The following is a 15,000-nucleotide window of genomic DNA, read 5'->3' on the forward strand; positions in this document are numbered from 1 at the left end:
ATCATCACCTTAATGATTGTGAAAGGTATCATCACCTTAATGATTGTGAAGGGAATCATCACCATAATGATTGTGAAAGGAATCATCACCTTAATGATTGTGAAAGGAATCATCACCATAATGATTGTGAAAGGAATCATCACCTTAATGATTGTGAAAGGAATCATCACCTTAATGATTGTGAAAGGAATCATCACCTTAATGATTGTGAAAGGAATCATCACCTTAATGATTGTGAAAGGAATCATCACCATAATGATTGTGAAAGGAATCATCACCATAATGATTGTGAAAGGAATCATCACCATAATGATTGTGAAAGGAATCATCACCATAATGATTGTGAAAGGAATCATCACCATAATGATTGTGAAAGGAATCATCACCTTAATGATTGTGAAAGGAATCATCACCTTAATGATTGTGAAAGGAATCATCACCATAATGATTGTGAAAGGAATCATCACCTTAATGATTGTGAAAGGAATCATCACCATAATGATTGTGAAAGGAATCATCACCTTAATGATTGTGAAAGGAATCATCACCATAATGATTGTGAAATGAATCATCACCTTAATGATTGTGAAAGGAATCATCACCTTAATGATTGTGAAAGGAATCATCACCATAGGAATGGGAATCTGATGGAATGGTTTGGTAACCAAAGAGTCACACCCCTGCTAGTTACCCATCTAAAGCACCACTTTGCTTTTTATTTGTATTATTATTTGTATTGCAGCTTTTTTGCTGCGTTGCTGCCCCACATGGACGATGTTGGATGTGGAATATAGACGATGTTGGATGTGGAATATAGACGATGTTGGATGTGGAATATAGACGATGTTGGATGTGGAATATAGAAGATGTTGGATGTGGAATATAGAAGATGTTGGATGTGGAATATAGACGATGTTGGATGTGGAATATAGAAGATGTTGGATGTGGAATATAGACGATGTTGGATGTGGAATATAGACGATGTTGGATGTGGAATATAGACGATGTTGGATGTGGAATATAGACGATGTTGGATGTGGAATATAGACGATGTTGGATGTGGAATATAGACGATGTTGGACGTGGAATATAGACAATGTTGGATGTGGAATATAGACGATGTTGGATGTGGAATATAGACGATGTTGGATGTGGAATATAGACGATGTTGGATGTGGAATATAGACGATGTTGGATGTGGAATATAGATGATGAAGTCGCACAAGGACCAGAGTGGGAAGTAGTACAAGGACCAAAGTGAGAAGTAGCACAAGGACCAGAGTGGGAAGTTGCACAAGGACCAGAGTGGGAAATTACACAAGGACCAGAGTGGGAAGTTGCACAAGGACCAGAGTGGGAAATTACACAAGGACCAGAGTGGGAAGTAGCACAAGGACCAGAGTGGGAAGATACACAAGGACCAAAGTGGGAAGTAGTACAAGGACCAGAGTGGGAAGTGGCACAAGGACCAGAGTGGGAAGTAGGACAAGGACCAGAGTGGGAAGTGGCACAAGGACCAGAGTGGGAAGTAGGACAAGGACCAGAGTGGGAAGTTACACAAGGACCAGAGTGGGAAGTAGCACAAGGACCAGAGTGGGAAGTTACACAAGGACCAGAGTGGGAAGTTACACAAGGACCAGAGTGGAAAGTTGCACAAGGACCAGAGTGGGAAGTTGCACAAGGACCAGAGTGGAAGGTAGGACAAGGACCAGAGTGGAAAGTTGCACAAGGACCATAGTGGGAAGTAGTACAAGGACCAGAGTGGGAAGTTACACAAGGACCAGAATGTTAAGTAGCACAAGGACCAGAGTGGAAAGTTGCACAAGAACCAGAGTGGGAAGTAGTACAAAGACCAGAGTGGGAAGTTACACAAGGACCAGAATGTTAAGTAGTACAAGGACCAGAGTGGGAAGTTACACAAGGACCAGAGTGGGAAGTTACACAAGGACCAGAGTGGGAAGTAGTACAAGGACCAGAGTGGGAAGTTACACAAGGACCAGAGTGGAAAGTTGCACAAGGACCAGAGTGGGAAGTGGCACAAGGACCAGAGTGGGAAGTAGTACAAGGACCAGAGTGGGAAGTTACACAAGGACCAGAGTGGGAAGTTACACAAGGACCAGAGTGGGAAGTTACACAAAGACCAGAGTGGGAAGTTGCACAAGGACCAGAGTGGGAAGTAGTACAAGGACCAGAGTGGACCAGAGTGGGAAGTAGCACAAGGACCAGAGTGGGAAGTAGTACAAGGACCAGAGTGGGAAGTAGTACAAGGACCAGAGTGGGAAGTTACACAAGGACCAGAGTGGGAAGTAGTACAAGGACCAGAGTGGGAAGTTACACAAGGACCAGAGTGGAAAGTTGCACAAGGACCAGAGTGGGAAGTGGCACAAGGACCAGAGTGGGAAGTAGTACAAGGACCAGAGTGGGAAGTTACACAAGGACCAGAGTGGGAAGTTACACAAGGACCAGAGTGGGAAGTAGTACAAGGACCAGAGTGGACCAGAGTGGGAAGTAGCACAAGGACCAGAGTGGGAAGTAGTACAAGGACCAGAGTGGGAAGTTACACAAGGACCAGAGTGGGAAGTAGTACAAGGACCAGAGTGGGAAGTTACACAAGGACCAGAGTGGGAAGTTGCACAAGGACCAGAGTGGGAAGTAGTACAAGGACCAGAGTGGACCAGAGTGGGAAGTAGCACAAGGACCAGAGTGGGAAGTAGTACAAGGACCAGAGTGGGAAGTAGTACAAGGACCAGAGTGGGAAGTTACACAAGGACCAGAGTGGGAAGTAGTACAAGGACCAGAGTGGGAAGTTACACAAGGACCAGAGTGGGAAGTTGCACAAGGACCAGAGTGGGAAGTAGTACAAGGACCAGAGTGGACCAGAGTGGGAAGTAGCACAAGGACCAGAGTGGGAAGTAGTACAAGGACCAGAGTGGGAAGTTACACAAGGACCAGAGTGGGAAGTAGTACAAGGACCAGAGTGGGAAGTTACACAAGGACCAGAGTGGGAAGTTGCACAAGGACCAGAGTGGGAAGTAGTACAAGGACCAGAGTGGACCAGAGTGGGAAGTAGCACAAGGACCAGAGTGGGAAGTAGTACAAGGACCAGAGTGGACCAGAGTGGGAAGTAGCACAAGGACCAGAGTGGGAAGTAGTACAAGGACCAGAGTGGGAAGTTACACAAGGACCAGAGTGGGAAGTAGTACAAGGACCAGAGTGGGAAGTTACACAAGGACCAGAGTGGGAAGTAGTACAAGGACCAGAGTGGGAAGTTGCACAAGGACCAGAGTGGGAAGTAGTACAAGGACCAGAGTGGACCAGAGTGGGAAGTAGCACAAGGACCAGAGTGGGAAGTAGTACAAGGACCAGAGTGGACCAGAGTGGGAAGTAGCACAAGGACCAGAGTGGGAAGTAGTACAAGGACCAGAGTGGGAAGTTACACAAGGACCAGAGTGGGAAGTAGTACAAGGACCAGAGTGGGAAGTTACACAAGGACCAGAGTGGGAAGTTACACAAGGACCAGAGTGGGAAGTTGCACAAGGACCAGAGTGGGAAGTAGTACAAGGACCAGAGTGGACCAGAGTGGGAAGTAGCACAAGGACCAGAGTGGGAAGTAGTACAAGGACCAGAGTGGGAAGTTACACAAGGACCAGAGTGGGAAGTAGTACAAGGACCAGAGTGGGAAGTTACACAAGGACCAGAGTGGGAAGTTGCACAAGGACCAGAGTGGGAAGTAGTACAAGGACCAGAGTGGACCAGAGTGGGAAGTAGCACAAGGACCAGAGTGGGAAGTAGTACAAGGACCAGAGTGGACCAGAGTGGGAAGTAGCACAAGGACCAGAGTGGGAAGTAGTACAAGGACCAGAGTGGGAAGTTACACAAGGACCAGAGTGGGAAGTAGTACAAGGACCAGAGTGGGAAGTTACACAAGGACCAGAGTGGGAAGTAGTACAAGGACCAGAGTGGGAAGTTGCACAAGGACCAGAGTGGGAAGTAGTACAAGGACCAGAGTGGACCAGAGTGGGAAGTAGCACAAGGACCAGAGTGGGAAGTAGTACAAGGACCAGAGTGGACCAGAGTGGGAAGTAGCACAAGGACCAGAGTGGGAAGTAGTACAAGGACCAGAGTGGGAAGTTACACAAGGACCAGAGTGGGAAGTAGTACAAGGACCAGAGTGGGAAGTTACACAAGGACCAGAGTGGGAAGTTACACAAGGACCAGAGTGGGAAGTTACACAAGGACCAGAGTGGGAAGTAGTACAAGGACCAGAGTGGGAAGTTACACAAGGACCAGAGTGGGAAGTTACACAAGGACCAGAGTGGGAAGTAGTACAAGGACCAGAGTGGGAAGTTACACAAGGACCAGAGTGGGAAGTTGCACAAGGACCAGAGTGGGAAGTAGTACAAGGACCAGAGTGGACCAGAGTGGGAAGTAGCACAAGGACCAGAGTGGGAAGTAGTACAAGGACCAGAGTGGGAAGTTACACAAGGACCAGAGTGGGAAGTAGTACAAGGACCAGAGTGGGAAGTTACACAAGGACCAGAGTGGGAAGTTACACAAGGACCAGAGTGGGAAGTAGTACAAGGACCAGAGTGGGAAGTTACACAAGGACCAGAGTGGGAAGTTACACAAGGACCAGAGTGGGAAGTAGTACAAGGACCAGAGTGGGAAGTAGTACAAGGACCAGAGTGGGAAGTTACACAAGGACCAGAGTGGGAAGTTACACAAGGACCAGAGTGGGAAGTTACACAAGGACCAGAGTGGGAAGTAGTACAAGGACCAGAGTGGGAAGTTACACAAGGACCAGAGTGGGAAGTAGTACAAGGACCAGAGTGGGAAGTAGTACAAGGACCAGAGTGGGAAGTTACACAAGGACCAGAGTGGGAAGTTACACAAGGACCAGAGTGGGAAGTAGTACAAGGACCAGAGTGGGAAGTAGTACAAGGACCAGAGTGGACCATAGTGGGAAGTAGTACAGGGACCAGAGTGGACCATAGTGGACCATAGTGGACCAGAGTGGACCAGAGTGGACCAGAGTGGACCAGAGTGGGAAGTTAGTCACAAATGTTAACCAGCAGAGAATAAAAAGTCTTGTGTTTGTCACTGAAGTGTTTGTGGTCTCCTCCTGAATGGACCATGTTACTACATCACATCCTTCTACACTCTGTGTGTGTGCATGTGTGTGTCTCTGTGTGTGTGTGTGTGTGTGTGTGTGTGTGTGTGTGTGTGTGTGTGTGTGTCTCTGTGTGTGTGTGTGTGTGTGTGTGTGTGTGTGTGTGTATGTGTGTGTGTGTGTGTGTGTGTGTGTGTGTGTGTATGTGTGTCTGTGTGAGAGTGTGTGTGTGTGCGTGTGTGTGTGTGTGTGTGTGTGTTTGTGAGAGTGTGTGTGTGTGTGTGTGTTTGTGAGAGTGTGTGTGTGTGTGTGTGTGTGTGTGTGTGTGTGTGTGTGTGTGTGTGTCTGTGTGAGAGTGTGTGTGTGTGTGTGTGTGTGTTTGTGAGAGTGTGTGTGTGTGTGTGTGTGTGTGTGTGTGTGTGTGTGTGTGTGTGTGTGTGTGTGTGTGTGTGTGTGTGTGTGTGTGTGTGTGTGTGTGAGGGGATGAACAGTGAGGGTCTGTTAAAGCCCTCCTGAGTGCTTAATGGGGCTAACGGGGTGAAGACAGCAGAAGAGCAAGAAACAAAGACATCTTTCTAGCACACAAGAATGTGGGCAACATCTTTCTAGCACACAAGAATGTGGGCAACATCTTTCTAGCACACAAGAATGTGGGCAACATCTTTCTAGCACACAAGAATGTGGGCAAGAAGAACGGAAGAAAAGAAGATGAATCAGAGAGGAAGTGGAGTGAAGGAGTGAAGGAGTAAGATGGATGACAACATGAAGAGGAAGTCCAGCTCATTTCATTTTACATATCTAGACCTCAAACCTCTTAGTGAGCATCCTCATGCTTTTATTGTCTTAATGAGCACCCTTATGCTTTTATTGTCTTAATGAGCACCCTTATGCTTTTATTGTCTTAGTGAGCATCCTCATGCTTTTATTGTCTTAATGAGCATCCTCATGCTTTTATTGTCTTAATGAGCATCCTCATGCTTTTATTGTCTTAATGAGCACCCTTATGCTTTTATTGTCTTAGTGAGCATCTTCGTGCTGTTATTGTCTTAGTGAGCATTCTCATGCTTTTATTTTCTTAGTGAGCATCCTCATGCTTTTATTGTATTTATTGGTACATACCTGTATATATATACCTGTATATACCTGTAAGTACCTGTATATACCTGTGTATATATATATATACCTGTGTATATATATACACCTGTATATACCTGTGTATATATATATATAACTGTGTATATATATACTTATATATACCTGTGTATATATACCTGTATAAACCTCTGTATATATACTGTATACCTATATATACTTGTATAAACCTGTGTATATATACAGTATATACCTGTACAAACCTGTGTATATATATATATATACCTGTATATGCAACGTGAGTACTCCTGCATTCATGCCACCAAAACCTCATGAAAAAGTGACAAAGGTCCTTGTTATTTGCCCAAATAAATAGTTGAGCAGAAAACAGGCAAGATGAAATGTTTTAGGAACTCTGGTGAAAGTTCCTCCACTCCTCATCTGCAAACATGGAAGCCAAATAAGATAAATCTGCAGGAGCCAAAATACTCGTCCTCTTCCTTCCTAATCTTTTACGTGCACAAAATCCTAGAAATTGCCACAAATGTGTCCGTCTTGGGACGGATGAGAGTAGAGGCCATGCAGTGCGAGTCACTTTGCATTCACATTAGAAAACACATTTCTTTGTCATGTGAACGCCACGTAAAAAGATGGGACTTGAACAAAAATTCCACAAATGTGGACATGGATCCTAAAGAAGAAGTGCACCAGTAGAGTGGTGCTATGTCAGTCACACAAGGACAACTACTAGGGGGGAATAATGAACAACAATTTGTGGACATACCCAAAGAAGTTTTATTAGCCAACACTAACAACATGAGCAGACTGGAAGATTCACGTCTTAAGTCACTATTTCAGTCATTTTAGTCACTATTCCAGTCATTTTAGTCACTATTTCAGTCATCTTTAGTCACTATTTCAGTCATCTTTAGTCACTATTTCAGTCATCTTTAGTCACTATTCCAGTCGTCTTAAGTCACTATTTCAGTCATTTTAGTCACTATTCCAGTCATTTTAGTCACTATTTCAGTCATCTTTAGTCACTATTTCAGTCATCTTTAGTCACTATTTCAGTCATCTTTAGTCACTATTTCAGTCATCTTTAGTCACTATTCCAGTCGTCTTAAGTCACTATTTCAGTCATTTTAGTCACTATTCCAGTCATTTTAGTCACTATTTCAGTCATCTTTAGTCACTATTTCAGTCATCTTTAGTCACTATTTCAGTCACCTTTAGTCACTATTCCAGTCATCTTTAGTCACTATTTCAGTCATTTTAGTCACTATTCCAGTCATCTTTAGTCACTATTCCAGTCATCTTTAGTCACTATTCCAGTCATCTTTAGTCACTATTCCAGTCATCTTTAGTCACTATTTCAGTCATTTTAGTCACTATTTCAGTCATCTTTAGTCACTATTTCAGTCATTTTAGTCACTATTCCAGTCATCTTTAGTCACTATTTCAGTCACCTTTAGTCACTATTCCAGTCATCTTTAGTCACTATTTCAGTCATTTTATTCACTATTCCAGTCATCTTTAGTCACTATTTCAGTCACCTTTAGTCACTATTCCAGTCATCTTTAGTCACTATTCCAGTCATCTTTAGTCACTATTTCAATCTTTAGTCACTATTCCAGTCATCTTTAGTCACTATTCCAGTCATCTTTAGTCACTATTTCAATCTTTAGTCACTAATCCAGTCATCTTTAGTCACTATTCCAGTCATCTTTAGTCACTATTCCAGTCATCTTTAGTCACTATTTCAATCTTTAGTCACTATTCCAGTCATCTTTAGTCACTATTTCAGTCATCTTTAGTCACTATTCCAGTCATCTTTAGTCACTATTCCAGTCATCTTTAGTCACTATTCCAGTCACCTTTAGTCACTATTTCAATCATCTTTAGTCACTATTCCAGTCATCTTTAGTCACTATTTCAATCATCTTTAGTCACTATTCCAGTCACCTTTAGTCACTATTTCAATCATCTTTAGTCACTATTCCAGTCATCTTTAGTCACTATTCCAGTCATCTTTAGTCACTATTTCAATCATCTTTAGTCACTATTCCAGTCATCTTTAGTCACTATTCCAGTCATCTTTAGTCACTATTCCAGTCATCTTTAGTCACTATTTCAATCATCTTTAGTCACTAATTCAGTCATCTTTAGTCACTATTTCAATCATCTTTAGTCACTAATTCAGTCATCTTTAGTCACTATTTCAATCATCTTTAGTCACTAATTCAGTCATCTTTAGTCACTATTTCAATCATCTTTAGTCACTAATTCAGTCATCTTTAGTCACTATTTCAATCATCTTTAGTCACTAATTCAGTCATCTTTAGTCACTATTTCAATCATCTTTAGTCACTAATTCAGTCATCTTTAGTCACTATTTCAATCATCTTTAGTCACTAATTCAGTCATCTTTAGTCACTATTTCAATCATCTTTAGTCACTAATTCAGTCATCTTTAGTCACTATTTCAGTCATCTTTAGTCACTATTTCAATCATCTTTAGTCACTATTCCAGTCATCTTTAGTCACTATTCCAGTCATCTTTAGTCAATATTCCAGTCATCTTTAGTCACTATTTCAATCATCTTTAGTCACTAATTCAGTCATCTTTAGTCACTATTTCAATCATCTTTAGTCACTAATTCAGTCATCTTTAGTCACTATTTCAATCATCTTTAGTCACTAATTCAGTCATTTTTAGTCACTATTTCAATCATCTTTAGTCACTAATTCAGTCATCTTTAGTCACTATTTCAATCATCTTTAGTCACTATTCCAGTCATCTTTAGTCACTATTTCAATCATCTTTAGTCACTAATTCAGTCATCTTTAGTCACTATTTCAATCATCTTTAGTCACTATTCCAGTCATCTTTAGTCACTATTTCAATCATCTTTAGTCACTATTTCAATCATCTTTAGTCACTATTCCAGTCATCTTTAGTCACTATTTCAATCATCTTTAGTCACTAATTCAGTCATCTTTAGTCACTATTTCAATCATCTTTAGTCACTATTCCAGTCATCTTTAGTCACTATTTCAATCATCTTTAGTCACTATTTCAATCATCTTTAGTCACTAATTCAGTCATCTTTAGTCACTATTTCAATCATCTTTAGTCACTATTCCAGTCATCTTTAGTCACTATTTCAATCATCTTTAGTCACTAATTCAGTCATCTTTAGTCACTATTTCAATCATCTTTAGTCACTAATTCAGTCATCTTTAGTCACTATTTCAATCATCTTTAGTCACTAATTCAGTCATCTTTAGTCACTATTTCAATCATCTTTAGTCACTAATTCAGTCATCTTTAGTCACTATTTCAATCATCTTTAGTCACTAATTCAGTCATCTTTAGTCACTATTTCAATCATCTTTAGTCACTAATTCAGTCATCTTTAGTCACTATTCCAGTCATTCCAAATGCTTGAATTCCAAACTTGACATGAATACCAAGACTGGACTTGTTATTACATGGCAGGACGCTAACTGCCATGAGTCTGGATCAGGCTCAGCTGCTGTCAATCAAATTGATGACTGACAAGCACCTCAAGACAAACCAAGCCCAATAATCCACAGAGTTGATCCCTAATTGCTCCACTCTTTGATCTTATTCCAGATGTTCGCCTCTTTTTCCTACTCTTTGCTCCAATGAGATTAAGTCCATGGCTGCCTTTTTTAGAGTGCTGATGGACGTTTAATCAATCAATCAATCAATCAATCAATCAATCAATCAATCAATCAATCAATCAATCAATCAATCAATCAATCAATCAATCAAGACGTTCCTTCTTAAGTGTCGGCCTCACTGGGAGGGAAATAGTGTTGGCCTCATTGGGAGGGAAATAGTGTTGGCATCACTGGGAGGGAAATAGTGTTGGCTTACTGGGAGGGAAATAGTGTCGGCCTCATTGGGAGGGAAATAGTGTTGGCTTACTGGGAGGGAAATAGTGTTGGCCTCACTGGGAGGGAAATAGTGTTGGCATCACTGGGAGGGAAATAGTGTTGGCCTCACTGGGAGGGAAATAGTGTTGGCATCACTGGGAGGGAAATAGTGTTGGCTTACTGGGAGGGAAATAGTGTTGGCCTCACTGGGAGGGAAATAGTGTCGGCCTCATTGGGAGGGAAATAGTGTTGGCTTACTGGGAGGGAAATAGTGTTGGCCTCACTGGGAGGGAAATAGTGTTGGCATCACTGGGAGGGAAATAGTGTTGGCATCACTGGGAGGGAAATAGTGTTGGCTTACTGGGAGGGAAAAGGTATTGGCCTCACTGGGAGGGAAAGGAAGTCAAGTTGCCAGGAGGGATTGCAGGAATTCAGGAGGAAAAAGACAAACAGCAGCAAATGAAAGGCGGCCAAACAGACAAGGACCAGGGTGCAGGTTTGAATCCACATGCTGACCCCCACTCAGATAATGTCCCACCACCTCCTGACTTGTCGTTACGGGCCGCTACCATGGCAACCACCTCAATAAAGGTCACTTGAAAAATGTATGAATTATTTTAGCACTTTTTGGATCCTTGAGAATTTGAGTTGTTTTTGTTTTCAAAATGAGTCTTTGTTCAAAGTCAATGTTGTTAGGAATTATTGAATTATTAAAGAAAAAAGTATGACTTTTATAAATGGCGACCTTTTGGATCCCCAAGAATTTTGGTGGGATTCTTGGTGTCATCTCTTAAATAATAATAATGAATGAAAATCAATGTTATGAACTAATGAACTATTTTAGGCTCCAATTATGCTCCAACATTCCACTTTCAACATTAGTTGGAGGGAAAATATTGCCATTAGAAAACAAGGTTTCTTTAATAAAAAAGGGCATAGAACATTAAAAATAAATGAAATACAATTTTTATTACAGATAAATTTGAGGCCTTGCAAGTAAAAAAAAAAATGAATTGAAAAACATTTAAGAACCTTCAAGGTCGTTGGGATGTAACTTGACGGAAGCCCAGCAGGTTCAAACTAAGTATTGGCTTTGAAATGACTAATATCAAAATGACAAATATTGAAATGAGAAATATTAAAATGACAAATATTAAAATGAGAAATATTAAAATGACAAATATTTTAAAATGAGAAATATTAAAATGAGAAATATTAAAATTACAAATATTTTAAAATGACAAATATTAAAATGACAAATATTAAAATGACAAATATCTAAATGGCAAATATTAGAATGAGAAATATTAAAATGACAAATATTTTAAAATGACAAATATCAAAATGACAAATATCAAAATGACAAATATTAAAATGACAAATATTAAAATGACAAATATTTTAAAATGACAAATATTAAAATGACAAATATTAAAATGACAAATATTTTAAAATGACAAATATCAAAATGACAAATATCAAAATGACAAATATTAAAATGACAAATATTAAAATGAGAAATATTAAAATGACAAATATTTTAAAATGACAAATATTAAAATGAGAAATATTAAAATGACAAATATTTTAAAATGACAAATATTAAAATGAGAAATATTAAAATGACAAATATTTTAAATGACAAATATCAAAATGACAAATATCAAAATGACAAATATTAAAATGACAAATATTAAAATGACAAATATTAAAATTACAAATATTTTAAAATGACAAATATTAAAATGAGAAATATTAAAATGACAAATATTTTAAAATGACAAATATCAAAATGACAAATATCAAAAAGACAAATATTAAAATGAGAAATATTAAAATGAGAAATATTAAAATGACAAATGTTTTAAAATGACAAATATTCAAATGACAAATATTAAAATTACAAATATTTTAAAATGACAAATATTAAAATGACAAATATTAAAATGACAAATATCTAAATGACAAATATTAGAATGAGAAATATTAAAATGACAAATATTTTAAAATGACAAATATCAAAATGACAAATATCAAAATGACAAATATTAAAATGAAAAATATTAAAATGACAAATATTTTAAAATGAGAAATATTAAAATGAGAAATATTAAAATGACAAATATTTTAAAATGACAAATATCAAAATGACAAATATTAAAATGACAAATATTAAAATGAGAAATATTAAAATGACAAATATTTTAAAATGACAAATATTAAAATGAGAAATATTAAAATGACAAATATTTTAAAATGACAAATATTAAAATGAGAAATATTAAAATGACAAATATTCTAAATGACAAATATCAAAATGACAAATATCAAAATGACAAATATTAAAATGAGAAATATTAAAATGAGAAATATTAAAATGAGAAATATTTTAAAATGAGAAATATTAAAATGACAAATATTAAAATGACAAATATTTTAAAATGACAAATATCAAAATGACAAATATCAAAATGACAAATATTAAAATGAGAAATATTAAAATAAGAAATATTAAAATGACAAATATTTTAAAATGACAAATATCAAAATGACAACAATGACCACAATACCCAGCAATATGTTGGGAGGAGAAAAGGTGAGGCCTTTAATCCCAGGAACACCATGCCTACCGTCAAGCATGGTGGTGGTAGTATTATGCTCTGGGCCTGTTTTGCTGCCAATGGAACTGCTGCTTTAAATGGGACAGTGAAAAAGGAGGATTTGCTCCAAATTGTTCAGGACAAGCTAAAATCATCAGCCCGGAGGTTGGGTCTTGTTGGGTGTTCCAACAGGACAATGACCCCAAACACACCTCAAAAGTAGTAAAGGAATGGCTAAATCAGGCTAGAATGAAGGTTTTAGAATGGCCTTCCCAAAGTCCTGACTTAAAGGTGTGGACAATGCTGAAGAAACAAGTCCATGTCAGAAAACTGTGGTCAAGTGGTCAAGCAGAAGCTTGTGGATGGCTACCAAAAGCGCCTTATTGCAGGTCAACTTGCCAAGGAAGCAAATATTAACATTGCTGTATGTATACTTTTCACCCTCACATTTTCAGTACACCCATAATAAATTCATCAAAGAAGCAAACTGTTTTTTGTGAGCAACAAGTATGTGCTCCAATCACTACATCACAACAACATAAGAGTTGTAGAAATGATCAAGACAGCCATGACATGATGTTCTTTACACGTGGATGTACACTTTTGACATACATGTCACCTCATGGTTATACATGTCACTGCATCATGTCTGCATGCAGCAACATACAGCACACACACACACACACACACACACACACACACACACACACACACACACACACACACACACACACACACACACACACACACACAGAGAGAAATACACAATGATGCTTCCTCACCTCTGCAGGTGTTCTCTCTCCCGTCTTTCTGCTGCCTCTTCTTCGTCAGGCGTGAACACTGCAGCGACACATAAAACACGCCCGTCTCCTTCCTCCTTCTCCTCCTCCTCCTCCTCCTCTCCTCCGTGCTCTCATTGGCCGCCTCGCCCAGATGACATCACTCCCTCTCTCTCTGCCCCTCCCCCTCCTCTATTTGACCTCTCCATCCCCATCTGCTGGCTGGAGGTGGAAAGTGTCTCTGATTCATGAAGATGTTGCAACAGAATCTTCTAGAACGTATCAGCTCATTCATGACGTTTCAATAGTCCATTGAAAGGGATCATTGTGTTGCTTTATACAACACAATTGTTACACACGACTATTGCAGGAAGGCAAATAATAGTCAAATGATTATAAAAATCGTTAAAAAATAATCATTAAAAAAAACAAAGACATTCTAATTAAACTAATGAATACTTGCAGTGGTCAAATGCACAAGTAAATACAAATGTTGTTTTTAACATTGCCAACGTTGTCTTTCATCTTCTGGAAGTCTGTTCCAGATTTGAGGAACGTAAAAGTTCAACTTGTCACGTTTGGTCCTGACTTGGAACTCCAGCAGGACTTCATATGGATCTAACATGTCAGAAGTATTCACGTCTCTTGTCTTACAGCCTGTAACTCCAGCAGGACTTCATACAGATCTAACATGTCAGAAGTATTCACGTCTCTTATCTTACAGTCTGTAACTCCAGCAGGACTTCATACAGATCTAACATGTCAGAAGTATTCACGTCTCTTGTCTTACAGCCTGTAACTCCAGCAGGACTTCACACAGATCTAACATGTCAGAAGTATTCACGTCTCTTATCTTACAGTCTGTAACTCCAGCAGGACTTCATACAGATCTAACATGTCAGAAGTATTCACGTCTCTTATCTTACAGTCTGTAACTCCAGCAGGACTTCATACAGATCTAACATGTCAGAAGTATTCACGTCTTTTATCTTACAGCCTGTAACTCCAGCAGGACTTCATACAGATCTAACATGTCAGAAGTATTCACGTCTCTTATCTTACAGTCTGTAACTCCAGCAGGACTTCATACAGATCTAACATGTCAGAAGTATTCACGTCTCTTGTCTTACAGCCTGTAACTCCAGCAGGACTTCATATGGATCTAACATGTCAGAAGTATTCACGTCTCTTGTCTTACAGTCTGTAACTCCAGCAGGACTTCATACAGATCTAACATGTCAGAAGTATTCACGTCTCTTATCTTACAGCCTGTAACTCCAGCAGGACTTCATACAGATCTAACATGTCAGAAGTATTCACGTCTCTTGTCTTACAGCCTGTAACTCCAGCAGGACTTCATACAGATCTAACATGTCAGAAGTATTCACGTCTCTTATCTTACAGTCTGTAACTCCAGCAGGACTTCATACAGATCTAACATGTCAGAAGTATTCACGTCTCTTATCTTACAGTCTGTAACTCCAGCAGGACTTCATACAGATCTAACATGTCA

General features: G+C 39.2%; 1 protein-coding gene across 3 annotated transcripts in view; it reads right to left on the reverse strand.

Annotated features, from left to right (window-relative positions):
* Positions 1-13,616, reverse strand: part of LOC133654318 (neural cell adhesion molecule L1.1-like) — a 124,174-nt gene extending 110,558 nt beyond the window's left edge. For all 3 annotated transcript variants that reach the window (XM_062054620.1, XM_062054619.1, XM_062054618.1), the window contains exon 1: positions 13,491-13,616. The gene's annotated coding sequence lies outside the window, so the exon portion shown is untranslated. The remainder of the gene's footprint in view (positions 1-13,490) is intronic.
* Positions 13,617-15,000: the final 1,384 nt, after the last annotated feature.

The sequence above is a fragment of the Entelurus aequoreus genome, linkage group LG07 (assembly GCF_033978785.1).
Source record: "Entelurus aequoreus isolate RoL-2023_Sb linkage group LG07, RoL_Eaeq_v1.1, whole genome shotgun sequence".
In the NCBI taxonomy this organism is placed as follows: Eukaryota; Metazoa; Chordata; class Actinopteri; order Syngnathiformes; family Syngnathidae; genus Entelurus; species Entelurus aequoreus.